Genomic DNA, 15,837 nt, shown 5'->3' on the forward strand with positions numbered 1-15,837 from the left:
ATTATTATTATTATTATTATTATTATTATTATTATTATTATTATTATTGAATTCTAAGCTTACTTTTACTCTGAGCTATTGATTCTTCAAGTTGTTAGAAGGGAAAAGAAAAAATATTTGTGTTCAAGAGTGGACAGTGAAGTGGACCTAATTTGTACAACGTGCGAAGTAGCTCATACGAGAAGTTATCAGGGTTGCTGAAAGTTATAACTTGGTGTGATAAATATTAACGTGGTTTGTGTATCCTTATCTTTCGCGTGAGAGTAAAGGGAATTTATTATAGTACCTACCGGTACTTGTTTTAATATATTTCAACACGAAATCCTTTCAGCTATGAAACTGTTTCCCCGCTATGTTCGGGAACTGGAATTCGCAAAGACGGACACTCTATACAGATCAGGAATAAAATATTGCTACTCACCGCACGCTCCAAGAACACAGACACACTACTGTTCAAGCATTGTTTGCAGGCGAACGAACGAGCGAGTGAATCGCGCGTTCAAGGCTAACCCCTCCCCTCGTGCCTCACCCAACAACTAATTCGCACTTCAGGAGAGTCACGCCCACCTGGTTTACAGGCTTCCTCCTGATCAGTCCCAGATACTGGAACTCTATAAATAAGGAAATGCTAGACATGTTCTTATTCACATATAGATTAATTCAGTGGCGTACGCAACGGGAGGGGTTACTGGGTTTAAAACCCCCTTGAAAATTGCAATAGTCCGCCTCTGTGGTGTATTGGTTGGTGTGATTAGCTGCCACCCCCGAAGGCCCGGGTTCGATTCCCAGCTCAACCGCGAAATTTGAAAAGTGGTACGAGGGCTGGATCGGGGTCCACTCAGCCTCGGGAGGTCAACTGAGTAGAGGTGGGTTCGATTCCCACCTTAGCCATCATGGAAGTGGTTTTCCGTGGTTTCCCACTTCTCCTCCAAGCAAATGCCGGGATGGTACCTAACTTAAGGCCATGGCCGCTTCCTTCCCCTTTCCTTGTCTATCCCTTCCAATCTTCTCATCCGCCCGCAAGGCCCCTGTTCAGCATAGCAGGTGAGGCTGCCTGGGCGAGGTACTGGTCATCCTCCCGCGTTGTATCCCAGACCCAGAGTCTGAAGCTCCAGGACACTGCCCTTGAGGCGGTAGAGGTGGGATCCCTCGCTGAGTCCGAGGAAAAAACCGACCCTGGAGGGTGAACAGATTAAGAGGAAGAAGAAGAAAATTGCAATGACCCTTTTTTAATTAAAACATAAAACAATATGCGATGCATATTAATCATTGAATCTATTTAGTGTCCGGGCCCTTAGCTGAATGGTCAGCGCATTGGCCTTCGGTACAGAGGGCCCCGGGTTCGATTTTAACAGCATATGGTTAAGTTACTCTGTATCGGGGACAGGGTGTTTGTGTGCGTTTTAATGCAAATCTGTTCATATACATAGAGCACACCGCACTGCCCACCAGTCACTAAACACGCACTAGCGAATACATCCCTCCGCATATGGGTGATCTCAGGAAGGAAATCCGTCAGTAAAACTGGGCCAAAACTACATAAAGTGGTGAACCCCAAACACTGGGACAAAGGCTATAACTCTGATGGATATTGGTGTACCAAGCAACAGCTTGTCAGCCCGAAGGCCTGTAAATTACGATGTGACGCCTAGTCAATGCGACCGTTGTTCTTAGCTTTCTGGACCGGTCTCTTGGAATATAAATAAATAAATAAATAAATAAATAAATAAATAAATAAATAAATAAATAAATAAATAAATAAATAAATGCGCGCGTGGGCGTTAATTGAATTCTTAATATAGTCTATTGAATTCTTAATATAGTCTATATATAAAAGTCAAACTGTGTGTGTGTGTGTGTGTGTGTGTGTGTGTGTGTGTGTGTGTGTGTGTTGTAACAATTTGATGACTACTGATGATTAATATCATGAATAAAAATATATAAATAAAATTACTCAAAAACTTAATAAAATTAATAAGCATAATTAACCGAAATGTCCGTAGTATAGGCGCCAGAGTTCACCAGAATGGATCCCTCGAATTTAGATAAGAGCATGATAAACTGTATATCCCAGGGCGTGTACATAATGCTGCGTACTGGTACATCTGCTGCAGGCCTTACCTAACCTCCTGAAAACGACTAATTAGGTAGGAACTGCGCCTAGGTTGATCAATAACACTGATTCTAAAATAGCTAACTATATTCTGAACAAATTCCGTGCATGAGCACCTCATCAACATACAACATTATACATATAATACACACATAAAATATTGCTGGAAGACTCCATATTTACAACAACAACAATAATAATGAAAATCGTGGGAAAACGAAAGCGAGAACTAAGCTACCATTTGTAGATGGTCCGATGAACAATGTACATGTGTGAAGATAAACACCCTTCACTGTCTCTATATCAATTCGATTTACCGATTCTCATAATCGGCAGTTATCACATCACACAGATACTGTACCTTGTACTACTGTGTTCACATATTTTAACACTTGTTGTAAAGATATATACACACGTCTGTCGATCCTCAACATATAAATTTATGGAAAGTCTGAGATAGCTTTCACCAACATATAATGCTAGGCCGCCACAAGTGCTACAATACTTAATGCGCAAGCACTCTCCACAATCAGCCACTTTCCACAAACATAACTAGACTACGCTCCACGAACGTTTGAAGTCCAGTCCATTGCTGCCGTGTCACTCCAGTACCGTGTATCAGCACCACTTCCTTCCAGTACAGTGCCTCAGTTGTAGTTGTAGTTGTAGTTATCTTCCTTCTCGTTCCTTTACAATCACCTCTACAATCACCCTTACAATGTCTCTTACAATGTCCTTGGTTGCCGCCGTATGATCAACCTTTATAGACATCAACATCCCCCTCCTCTCAGATGATACGTCTGGATTGGTGCTTGCCAGCCAATCATGAGTGAACCTCTTGTCAAGACATGCCCTGAACTTCTCCTTTCTCCCAAGACAATAACAAACTCTCGGGAGTTTTACATGAATCATCAAATTTCCCTGGTACAACAACAAGCTCATCTCATCAGGCTGGGATATATACATGACTCATGAATTTCCCGACACAAGTACATCACAACAGACACTGGGGTAGCCATATGACTCATTCGAATTACCAGAGTTATTAAAGCAACTGACAATAATATCTCTACCTTCTACATATAATTCGGGGGTGTGATATATGTACTATCACAGTGTGTGTGTGTGTGTCGCATGGACTCCAAAACTACTGGACCGTTTTCGCTGAAAACTTGTTTGTTCTTATTACTACTGAGACGGTTTAGGAAGTGGTTCGATCGAAATCCGATAGGTATTTTTTATGAGTAATTTTATGTATTTAATTTACCGGTAATTGCAAAGCCGCATCAAGACTTGATCGACTTGATGGTCAGACTGCCGCTAGGCGACAACACCTTTCGCTGTATCATGATGGACCGGTAAGGATGGGAACACGCCGCCATGTTTTATAAAGTGCCTTTCTTGCTAGGATGTTCATGACCGTGATCACCCACTCCTGACGAAGAGCAACTGTAGGTTTGGAGGTGGAGCTCCCAACGAACAAAGGCGAGTCTATATAATCTATAGCCTATATAAAAGTCATTGTATGTATGTATGCATGTGAATTTGTACCACATCTTCCCCTAAACCACTCGAGCGATTTCAACCAAACTCGGTACACTTATGACTTAGTCAGGAGACACCCCAAGCATCCTTAGGGGTGAGGTGTGAGTGGGGTGAAATATAAAACTAATTGGAAATAGTTTTCGGGGTCGCTGAGGAGAATAGTGGCATTGCATTTTTTCCCTCAGGAGTGAGGGGCGAGTGGGGGGGGGGGGAGATACAAAAATAATCGAAAATAGTGTCGAATCCATAGTTCTTTTTGGGTAGCTGAGATGGATAGTGACACTCCGGACTTTTTAAAAGTCCAAGTCCAGCCCCTTTCGGGGTGGGGAGCGAGGGGGGGAGTGAGATATAAAAATAATCTAAAATAATGTCGAATCCATAGTTTTCGAGATCGCTGAGGTGAATAGTGACATTCCGGATTTTTAAAGTCCAAGTTCAGCCCACTTTGTGGTGGGGAGGACGGGGGAGTGAAATATAAAAGTAATCGAAAGTAATGTCAAATCCATAGTTTTTGGCGTCACTGAGATAGAGAATGACACTGCGGAATTTTTTAAACACCAAATTTAACCCCGTTTGACCGTCGGTGCTGTGAGATATAAAAATAATCGAAAATAGTCTAGAATCCACAGTTTTCAGGGTCGCTAATATGAATAGTGACTCTCCGGATTTTTAAAATATCGAAGTTCAACCCCCATTGTGGTGGGGGGCGAGGAGGGAATGAGATATAAAAATAATAGAAAAATAGTGTCGAATCCATCGTTTACGGGGTCGCTAATATGAATAGTGACTCTCCGGATTTTTAAAATATCGAAGTTCAACCCCCATTGTGGTGGGGGGCGAGGAGGGAATGAGATATAAAAATAATAGAAAAATAGTGTCGAATCCATCGGGGTCGCTAAGATGAATAGTGACACTCCGGAATTTTTTAAGTCCAAGTTCAACTCCCTTTGTCAGAGGGGGTGGGGAAGAGTGAAAAAATGAAATGACCAAAATGACCGATATTATGGATGTATGTGTACATTTTCCAGCATAGCTGTCAAGTAAATTTGGTACAAATATTATCTACTATCTGGAAAAAAATGCTGTGGGGGCAAAACACCTCCAATAAAATAATAATAATAATAATAATAATAATAATAATAATAATAATAATAATAATAATAATAATAATAATAATTGTTACGGAATTTTGGTGGACCAGCAGAGGTGAAAGAAGGTGCTGGGTGAAATAGGTCTCAACTTACGAAATTAAAGTTAATTTAAAACTTTAACAAAGGTTATATTTTCTTTTCAAGATAAATAAATAACAGAATATAACAGGTACCAAGTAGCAGATCAACAAATTAAGAAAGTACAATTTTAGTTCATTACCAAAATTTGGGCTTCGAGCCCGACCCTCACGAACCTTGAGCTATAAGCCCAACTTTATCTATATACCAAGTTCAAACAAAAGGGCAGAAATCCCCAATCATGCCAAGGAGCACTGGCTCCTGATTACCATATTAAGCCTCCTCGAGGCACACAGAAACCAAATTTAAGAAAGAGCAAACCCGCTCTCAAGATTCAAGCCCATCAAAGGTCACAAAAAACTATACTTCAAACTGCCCTCAAGGCATACCAAGAACAGGGGTAATAAATACCCAACCTACTGGGTCTATTCAATAAAGAAGCAGGTTAATTACATGGCCCAAAATACCAACTTGACTGGAGGCGTAACTTGCACTCCTAATACACTTTTAAAACCTACTTGGCAGGTAGGCCGCATACACAAGGGCTAATCCCATACTAAAGAGGTGACTTGTATAAGAAGACTTTATTACATTAAGAAAGGAAGAAACGGTTGTGAAAACAAAGTCACCTCAAAATAATAGGAGTGGGAGCTCGAGAGGGTTTAGCACTCTCTATCCCGATTTATAGTTAAAGAGACGAAGTTTTACCAAGTGTCTATTACATTTTAAAGATAGGTTACATGAGAAAAGTTTCGAACGTGCCCCGAGGGTTAAACTGCTGAGCTAGCGAGAAATGAAGTTATTAAATGGCCATTACCTTATGGATGAACTGCTGCCCGAAGAAAGAGGCGCTTCCCGCCCCCTGCTACATAATCACACTAGGAAAGATGTTACTGAAGTGGCCTCGAGACAAGAAAATCAGGAGTTTATATACCCTCGTGGAACATTCGAGACCTTTCATGAATGATAAGACACACCCACAGCAGTTTATTGGCTACAGAACACAGTTACGGAGCAGGATGGGGAAGAAAGCCCCGATTGGCCGAAAATTAATTTAAGAAATTCGGGATTGGCTAATTTCAAAACTGGCGGAAAGAAAGGATTAACATTGCCAACTCTCAAACCACAGAACAAAATTTAGCAAAAACAAAACTTATGAATGTTAAATTTCTTCAGGACAGTTCATTCCTTTACACCAGAGTGCGTTATTATAGCTTTTGTAGAGACATCTGTTAGGGAACGTCCAATTCTTGATCCAGAGGAAACAAACACAAGTCGAAATAGACACCGTTCAGACACTTCAAAATTACCAAATTTACTGAGGTGACATCTTTCGAGAAACCATCGGATTAATATAGTTTGTTAAAGTTCAGGCGTTCTCCTGCAGAGGAGTTTAAACTGGCGCAATATTTGAATTTGCGTCGTGGAGGTGTACCGCCCGGTACAATAATAATAATAATAATAATAATAATAATAATAATAATAATAATAATAATAATAAACCCTAATAATACGTTGTGATAAATCCAGTGCGGGGGTGTGACATTTGTACCATCCCATTAAGGCTCTTTGGTGAATCAATGTCACATTTTAGGATTCAACACAATACATGTCTACCAGGTGTATGCATATGTTTTTTCCTGTCTTTGTGGTAAAGAAGACACGTAGTTTTCAAAGGAAATTCATTTCTTGTTTATTCAAAATATTGACCATCGGCTTCTACACACTTCGCCCATCTTTCAGGTAAGTTATGAAAACCATGCCAGAAAAACAGCTTGTCTTCTGCGGCAAACCATTCGTCGAGCCACTTTCCAACTTCTGCGAGTGCGTGCACCATTGGCGCGAAGAGATGATAGACGGCGCCAGGTCAGGAGAGTACGGCGGGTGTGGAAGGATGTCCCATCCAAGCGACTTCAAAGTGTCTTTCACTGGTTTTGCTGCGTAAGACAGCGCATTGTCATGCAACAAAATCACTTTGCCATGTCTTCTGGCCCATTCCAGTCGTCTTTCGATCAATGCGTGATTTAAATAATCATTTGTTGGCGATAGCGATGTGCATTTACGGTTTCGCCGGGCTTCAAAAGATGGATGTGTTCACCATATGTTTCTACCAGCAAACGATGACTTTCCACAGCGTTTTTTAATTAAATAAGCAAAGCAATGCGTACCGCAAATGTTCTTTTTCAGGCACAAACGTCGTCATCATGATCACTGAACAATGCAACATAGACGCTAGTGCTTGGCGGACTCAACTTGCGTGTGTTGGTAGGTTAATGTCAGACGAACAAACTGACGTATGTGTCAAATTCATACGCTGCGTACTGTTCGCTGGCGCCATCTCTTAGTGAAACCGGAAAAGACTTATGCATACACATAAAACATAAATAAATCTAACATGACAACTGAATTTTTTTCTATTTGCTTTACGTCGCGCCGACACAGTTGGGTCTTATGGCGATTGATTGGATTGGGAAGAGCTAGGAGTGGGAAGGAAGTGACCGTGGCCTTACCGGCCCAGCATTTGTCTGGTGTGAACACTTAAATTACTATGCGATAAAGATATGCCGTATACATTGCGTCTACTTCATTAGAGTAGAGTGGGTCTCGGCCCGTAAGTGGCCACGGCTCTGCCGTGGCTCTACACCTCTGGATTCAGGACACGGGACAGGGATGATCCTCACGGCTGACCCCATCCATCGGCTGTCCTGAGAATGGTTTCCCGTGGTTTTCCATTCTCCTGCACTAAGGCGAATGCCGGAACAGTTCCTAGTATAGGCCACGGCCTCCAACCCCCTCACCTTCTCTGAACATCTCCTTCACCGAACAAATCTCCAGGCCTCAGAGATGGAGTCACCGCCCAAGAGGCCCGGCTTCCCCTTCAGGGGAGGAATGAAGACATTTTTACTAGTAGTAGTAATTCATTATATCACACACGTGACATACAATCATGTACTTCCCCATTTTGCTGGCGAGTTCTCCTATCACCTGCCTATTCTTTCCCTGTCCTTCTAACGCATCTATCGTTACAATGGGGAACAAGAGAGAAGCCTCCCCGCAGGATGTTTTAAGAATATTAATTAAATTCATCCGGGCATTCCCTGGGCAACGGACTGGGACATTTCCTAGACGGCTGATTCTCTCACACCAGAAGCATCTTTTGAAAAATATTTCATTCAGGTAACCACCTAGAATTTAACATGACAGCAAAGAAATATCAAAGTAAGTCCTTTTCAGGACCCAAATTTACATTAATGTCTTTTAACACTGAAGGCATATCATCTTGTAAAGAAGAGTTGCTGAGCCGAGTTTGTAGAGAGCAAAACGTTGATGTTGTGTGCATCCAAGAATTCCACAGAGATATTAACCAGGTGCGACCCAGACATCATGGCATGTGACTTATTGCTGAAATACCTCATAGCAAATATGGAAGTGCCATATTTACAAAACCTGAAACCTTGATTCTGTCAACGGCATTTACAATAGAGAATGAGATTGAAATTATAACAATTGAACTTTCCAACTGTACAGTTACATCGATCAACAAGCCTCCAGCCTCCAATTTCTCCTTCAAAGAACCAGTGAACTTTAGAAACCAGAAAGTGAATTTTGTGATGGGAGATTTTAATTGTCACAGTACCGAATGGGGATATGAACACAGTGATGACAATGGCGAGCTACTACAACACTGGGCAGATGCTATGGAAATCTCCCTTATTCATGATAGTAAACTGCCACCTTCTTTTAACAGTGGCCGTTGGAGAAGAGGATATAATCCAGATTTTATCTTTGTTACTAATAACATAGCACAACAATGCAGCAAGGGAGTATGCAACCCAGTCCCCAAGTCTCAACACAGACCAATCCTATGTCAGTTTTACTCTGCTATCCGACCTCAGTATGTTCCCTTTCGTCATAGATACGATTTCAAAAAAGCAGACTGGTCAAAATTCTCCGCTGTACTGGATGATGTGGTCCAAAACATCAAACCAGTTCCTGAAGCATATGAACAGTTCACTGAGGCTGTTAAGAAAAGTTCTCGTAAATATATTCCCCGTGGATGTCGCACCAGTTACATCGAAGGTCTTAATCTGGATGCAGTCTCGCAACTAGAGGACTACTACAAGCTATTCGAATAGAACCCAATGGGAGAGGAAACTATTAAAGCGGCACACGCCCTAACTTCTCTAATAGCCTCATCGAAAAGAGAGAGATGGTCAAAATTAATGGAAGAATTGGATATGACGCAGAGCAGCCAAAAGGCCTGGAGACTCCTAAAGAAGCTGAGCAGAGATCCAACCATGAGTAACACACATTCTTCTGTTACAGCCAATCAGATTGCCCACCAACTTCTCATGAATGGTAAAATAAAGTAAGAAGCCAAAACCCGGAGAGCTATGTTGAAAGTACCTGCAGGTAGGGATGAAGAAACATCTGAACTCATGCAACATTTCAATTTCACTAATGCAATAATCAAGTGCAAATCAGGTAAAGCTGCGGGTCTGGATGATATGCGAGTTGGGCAACTAAAGAATTTTGGAAGGAACACGAAAGAATGGTTGCTACAGTTTTATAATAACTGCCTACAGATGTCCAAGATTCCAAAATTGTGGAGCAAATCACGTGTAATTGCTGTTCTGAAGCCTGGAAGGGACAGCAGAGACCGCAGGAACTACAGACCAATATCTCTCCTGTGCCACCTATATAAGATTTTTGAAAGGATGATACTCAACAGACTCATCCAGACTATCAACAAAAACCTCATTCCACAGCAGGCAGGCTTTAGACCAGGCAAGAATGCTGTTGCACAAGTCATAACCTCACGCAGTACATTGAGGATGGTTTTGAAAATCAACAAATTACAGGGGTAGCTTTTATTGACCTCAGTGCTGCGTATGATACAGTGAACCACCGTATACTGTTTCATAAGATATTTACAATCACGAAAGATTCAAAACTTACCAGATTGATGTCAACCTTGTTGCAGAACCGCAGGTTTTTTGCTGACTTTCAAGGACAAAGAAGCAGATGGAGATCACAGAAAAATGGATTGCCCCAAGGAAGTGTACTGGCTCCATTGCTATTTAATATTTCGTCGTTGCCGGGACAAAACCGTCTATGTGATAATGTTTTTGGAGATATACTGATCCGCAGCACATACATTATGAAGAGCGAGAATGGCTTGACACTATTCACACAATATAGCACCTTAGATGACAGAACCATATCGGCCAAAGTTCTAAAATAAACTATTTCACATAGGAGGTTTTGTCTCGGCAGCGACGATTTATACCAGTGACCAACCACTCCCTAACAAGACAAGAAGTTTCATATATGCAGACGACCTTGCATTAGCCTGCCAGAGTGCAACGTTTGAAGAGGTAGAACTCACTCTTGACAGTGCTCTGAAGGAATTAGGCACATATTACAAGGCTAACCACCTAAAGCCGAATCCATCAAAATCTCTGCTTTGTGCTTTCCACCTCAAGAACAGAGAGGCATCAAGGAAATTACATGTCTCCTAGAATGGAACCCCCTTGGAACATTCTTTCACCCCAAAGTACCTAGGGGTAACGCTGGACCGCTCCCTCACTTTCAGAAAACACTGTTCCAACATCAAACACAAAGTCAGTGCCAGAAACAACATCCTGAGGAAGCTGAGAGGTACAAAGGCACAAGTTCTTAGAACCACTGCATTGGCTCTGTGTTACTCTGCTGCAGAATACGCATCCCCTGTGTGGTATAGATCATCCTGTGCCAAGACTGTGGACCCTGCCCTAAATGAAGCTTGCAGATTAATCACAGGATGCCTGAAACCTACCCCTGCTGAGAAGCTATACTGTCTTGCTGGCGTTGCACCTCCAAGTATTCGTCGAGAAGTCGCTGCTGATCAAGAACGACTGAAGGTTGAGAACGTTGAAGCTCACCCGCTGTTTGGTCACCAACAACCTCAATCTAGGCTGAAATCCAGGAAAAGTTTCCTCCAGACATCAAAGCCCTTGAAAGGACCACCAGATAAGGCAAGACTTACATTGTGGAAATCTAAGCAACAAGAATGGATGGAGCCGCGTGAACAACTTCCGGCTGTTTACTATGAAGACTGGAGTGTTTGGAGGTCCTTTAACCGATTAAGAACTTAAGTTATGGGGCTTCACATTAGAGGACAGCAAGTGCGACTATGGTGAAGAACAAACAGTGAGCCATATGTATCAATGTCCTCTCTGCCCATTTTCATGCTCAGAGCAAGATTTAATGCTTGCTGATGACAACGCCCTAGGTGTGGCTCAGTTTCGGCAAAACACCATCTAGATGTACAGTAAATTTGTTATATTTCCTTTGTCTGTTAATTTTTGTAAATAGTTTAATTATTATTTTATTTTTTAACTGTATGATTAAGTATGCTTCTGACACGAGTAAATAAATAAAATAAAATCGTTACAATATTCTCCATACAGGCCGCTAATCCAACGTTCTCAGGGAAATGCCCCAACATCTGGCGGACAGTATCTCTCTCGGATGCTAGAACCTTCAATATCCTGCATGATCAGAACATCTATATAAATAAAATGTCCTGACTGACTGACTGACTGACTGACTGACTGACTGATTCATCATCGTCGAGTCAAAACTACTGAACATAAAGAACTAACACTTTGGAGACACATTTATGTTACAATGTAGATGCTCACTAGGGGAGGATATTTGGATATGCCTTCGCTAAGGAGGGGAAAAGGGGGTTTTAAAAATCAATATATCTATATCTCAAAAACTGAACTGTTTAAAGACGTGAAAATTGGTATTTTGAATCTCCTTTAAAAATAAACAAACAGGTATTTTTTCCGGAAAATTCAACGCCTCTGTGGTGTAGTGGTTAGCGTGATTAGTTGCCACCCCTGGAGGCCCGGGTTCGATTCCCGGTTCTGCCACGAAATTTGATAAGTGGTACGAGGGCAAGAACGGGGTCCACTCAGCCTCAGGAGGTCAACTGAGTAGAAGTGGGTTCGATTCCCTCCTCAGTCATCCTCGAAGTGGTTTTCCGTGGTTTCCCACTTCTCCTACAGGCAAATGACGGGATAGTACCTAACTTAAGGCCACGGACGCTTCCTTTCCTCTTCCTTGTCTGTCCCTTCCAATCTTCCCATCCTCCACAAGGTCCCTGTTCAGCACAGGGTACTCTTTTTCCTCCCCAGTTGTATCCCCGACCCAAAGTCTCTCGCTCGAGGACACTGCCCTTGAGGCGGTAGAGGTGGGATGTTTTCACCCCCCCCCCCTGCGTATTTTTCCTCTAAAAGTAATTTTAAACAAATTTTAAGCTAATGATCAGATTTCTACAACGATCGGTTGAGGAGATATTGAATTTTTAATGTAAGGGATCTTTTCACGCCCTCTCTAAAATGAGTACATTTAAACGCACTATTACAATAGCACAGATTATCAAGCATATTCTACATATAGGCAGTATAAGTACATTGGCTAATAAATCAACATATCATTTGAAATTACGCGCGCAAGTTTTGCCAGCAGTTGGCAGCATATGTATGTTTGTCGTACGACATCTCACAGGCACTCAGTCAGTCAGAGGCTGTTAGTGCACGATGGCACATGTGTTCCATGACTGTACACGGGAAGAACAGTGTGCAGGTGTGCGTTTTTTGTGGGCCAAAGGACTGTCCACAGAAGAAGGACATCGCGAAATGCATCCCGTCTATGGTGAAAACTGTTTCTCACGGAAAGCTGTGTTCAATTGGATCCAGAAGTTTAACCATGGAAGGAAAAGCATCAGAGATGGGGATCATCCTGGTCGTACTGCGGAGGTGTCAACTGCAACCACATTGCAGCATGTGGATCAACTCATCCTTAATGACCGGCGTGTGACGATTCATGACATAGCGGGTGCTGTAGGCTGTTCACGTGGAACCGCATGGAACATCCTGCATGAGCAGTTGCAGTTTCGTAAAGTTTGTGCACGGTGGGTGCCCCACCAGTGACTGAACAACACAAACTGTACAGAATGGGTCTGTCCTTGCAGCATCTCACTCGGTACACAGAGAAAGGAGAGGACTTCGTGGCACGAATTGTTACGGGGGACGAGTCGTGGGTTCACCATTTCACCACTTTCAACCCGAATCCAAACGATCGTCTATGGAATGGAAACATACAGTCCTGACTTAGCCCCCAGTGATTTTCATCTGTTTGGGCCCCTAAAAAATCATTTCGGTGGCCGTCATTTTGATACAGATGATGCCGTGATCTATGAAGTTACACGTTGGCTGCGACAGCAACCAAAGGACTTCTTTGCTGTTGGCTTTCAAGGATTTGTAAAGAGATGGGATAAGTGCCTGAATGTACAGGGTGAATATGTGGAAAAGTTAAATAAATGTCAGAAAGTTATTTTGATAATTTTTGCCTCAATTCAGTTTTGCGACTTACTTATTGACTCACCCTCGTAGGTAATACGTAGCAGCCATATTGCCTAGTAAATCTTGCGCTAATAGCCTATGAGCTAGTGTAGGGAAGGGCAGCCGGTTAAGAACATATTATGCCTGTACACTTAGCCAGGTTAGGTTAACCGGTGTGCGAGGTTAAGCCCGCACAAGTAGCCACCCACTTTTAACATCGTCCACCAGAGCGCAGCACACCCCCTCGCGAGGCGTGATAGTTGTCACACACACACACCCACGCGCACTTTTAATTGCCCGCGCCCACTAATAAAATTCCTGTACTTGTGACGTCATTAGGCACGTGACCAGCAACAGCCAATCAGCGCTAATCTACCTTCGGTGTATACATCCTACTTCCGGTGTAGCAGGTATTTGTAGAGGTAATAGTCGCGTTGGGCACTCGCTACGGTAATGGCCTATCTTACTGCAACTGCGCAGGTTGGTGGTTGGTTATCATAACTGATTAATGCCATCCTGCTGTATCTACGTAGGAAGGGATATGGTTTTTAAGCACGATACGTACTGCACGTATACCATTGTTTCTTTATATCGAAAATTAGAAATCCACGTTTCATCTTTTACTGAAAGTATAGTCGCGTACTTTCGCAGAACTTCTGAAATGTGTCCATGTGATGTTTCAGTGAGGAGGTTGAAAACTCTCACAATTTTGATCTCTAGGGAGGCCGAATCAATAGTTCATTTGCTACGGTAGCCATTGCTACGAACAAAATATTGCTCATCTGCATAGTTCTTGAGAAGGTGATGAACTGTCTCTTGCCTCCTGCACTTAATGAAGCTTTGTCGGGAAGTTCCGTTGAGCTGCAATCAATGGTTTTTTTATTTTTTATTTTTTTTATACAAGTCGCTTTACGTCGCACCGACACAGATACGTTTTATGGCGACGATGGGACAGGAAAGAGGAGTGGGAAGGAAGCGGTCGTGGCCTTAATTAAGGTACAGCCACAGCATTTGCCTGGTGTGACAATGGGAAACCACGTAAAACCATCTTCAGGGCTGCCGACAGTGGGGTTCGAACCCACTATCTCCCGAATACTGGACATTGGCCGTAATTAAGCGACTTCAGCTATCGAGCTCGGTGGAGAACACTTAAATCAAACAGGCTTTCCCCACTTCACCTTAAGGATACACACTTGTACACACTTGCTCGTGCCAGGGCTTACGCAGAACTGTATCTGGCACATAAGTCTCATCAAATGGAGAGTATCAACGCTAGCTGAAGGAGTGAGTGCCCTAGGTTCGTTAGACAAGTAAGTTCGGATGCTTTTGCAGACGATCTTAGGCATAGTTTTCTGCATTTCAACTTCAAGAAAAGTACTGGAATGGTGAAATGAAATGGCGTATGGCTTTTAGTGCGGGGAGTGTCCGAAGACATGTTCGGCTCGCCAGGTGCAGGTCTTTTGATATGACTCCCACAGGCGACCTGCGCATCGTGATGAGGATGAAATGGTGATGAAGACGACACATACACCCAGCCCCCGTGCCAGCGAAATTAACCAATGATGGTTAAAATTCCGGACCCTGCCGGGAATCGAACCCGGGACCCCTGTGACCAAAGTCCAGCACGCTAACCATTTAGCCATGGAGCCAGACACTGGAATGGTGACATATGCAGGCAGTGCACGGTCGTTCCTTTCCCATTTCCCGCTGCACGAAATACACCGTCTCCGTGAGGTAGGGGCAGTAACAAAGGCTTTTAGATAAAAACACATGCATTCTTATTCTCATTACTTGCGTTTTTCCAGCGTTGCAGTGGAATGCGCATGTTTAGTCCGTCTTTGTCAAAACAGTCGGTGAGATCAGAATTAAACATGTCAGCGTCAACACGATCTTTACATCTCATAGGTTGGTGTGCCCTGCCATTACCATGCCCATATATGTCCTTGTCAACAATTGGGGATCTTGCCGTTTTATGTGGCCGAACCATCTCAGGCAAGCCTCGGAGATTTTGCAAATACTGGTGCCACACCATGGGAGTTTCGCACATCCTTATTACTGACCTCGTCAATGCTCGTCTGTTTAGTCGACTAACAAAGCATTTTCATCTTTTATATAATTTCTAAATGACGCTGGGTTGTTGGCTAGCATTCAGCCCCATATAGTGCGAACGGATGGACTGCAGAATGATATTAGGCTATTTCAAACGCGGTGGTATCCTTCTGTCGCACGATAAATGCGTCATGTGTCTCCAGTTCATCCAAACTGGATTTGTGCTCCCCTGGATTTCCTGCGACAAGTCACCATAACAGAATATCCGCCACCCCAAATACTTGAAGAATACGGTCATCTTCAACGATGATCGTTGCAATATCAACATGACGAATATATTCTAACCAACCAGCCAACCAACCAACCAACCAACCACACTGATCGGCATTTAGGGCAGTCGCCGAGATGGCAGATTCCCTATCTGTTGTTTTCCTGGCTTTTTCTTAAATGATTGCTAAAGAAAAAGCAAAGTCACCTCCGTACAGGCCATGAAGGCCCTTGGAGG

The 15,837-nt window shown here is 42.8% G+C and overlaps 1 protein-coding gene across 1 annotated transcript in view; it reads right to left on the minus strand.

Annotated features, from left to right (window-relative positions):
* Window positions 1–510, minus strand: part of LOC136858146 (cytochrome P450 4C1) — a 163,301-nt gene extending 162,791 nt beyond the window's left edge. Inside the window, exon 1 of the mRNA XM_067137472.2 lies at window positions 422–510. The gene's annotated coding sequence lies outside the window, so the exon portion shown is untranslated. The remainder of the gene's footprint in view (window positions 1–421) is intronic.
* Window positions 511–15,837: the final 15,327 nt, after the last annotated feature.

The sequence above is a fragment of the Anabrus simplex genome, chromosome 1, assembly GCF_040414725.1.
Source record: "Anabrus simplex isolate iqAnaSimp1 chromosome 1, ASM4041472v1, whole genome shotgun sequence".
Lineage (NCBI taxonomy): Eukaryota > Metazoa > Arthropoda > Insecta > Orthoptera > Tettigoniidae > Anabrus > Anabrus simplex.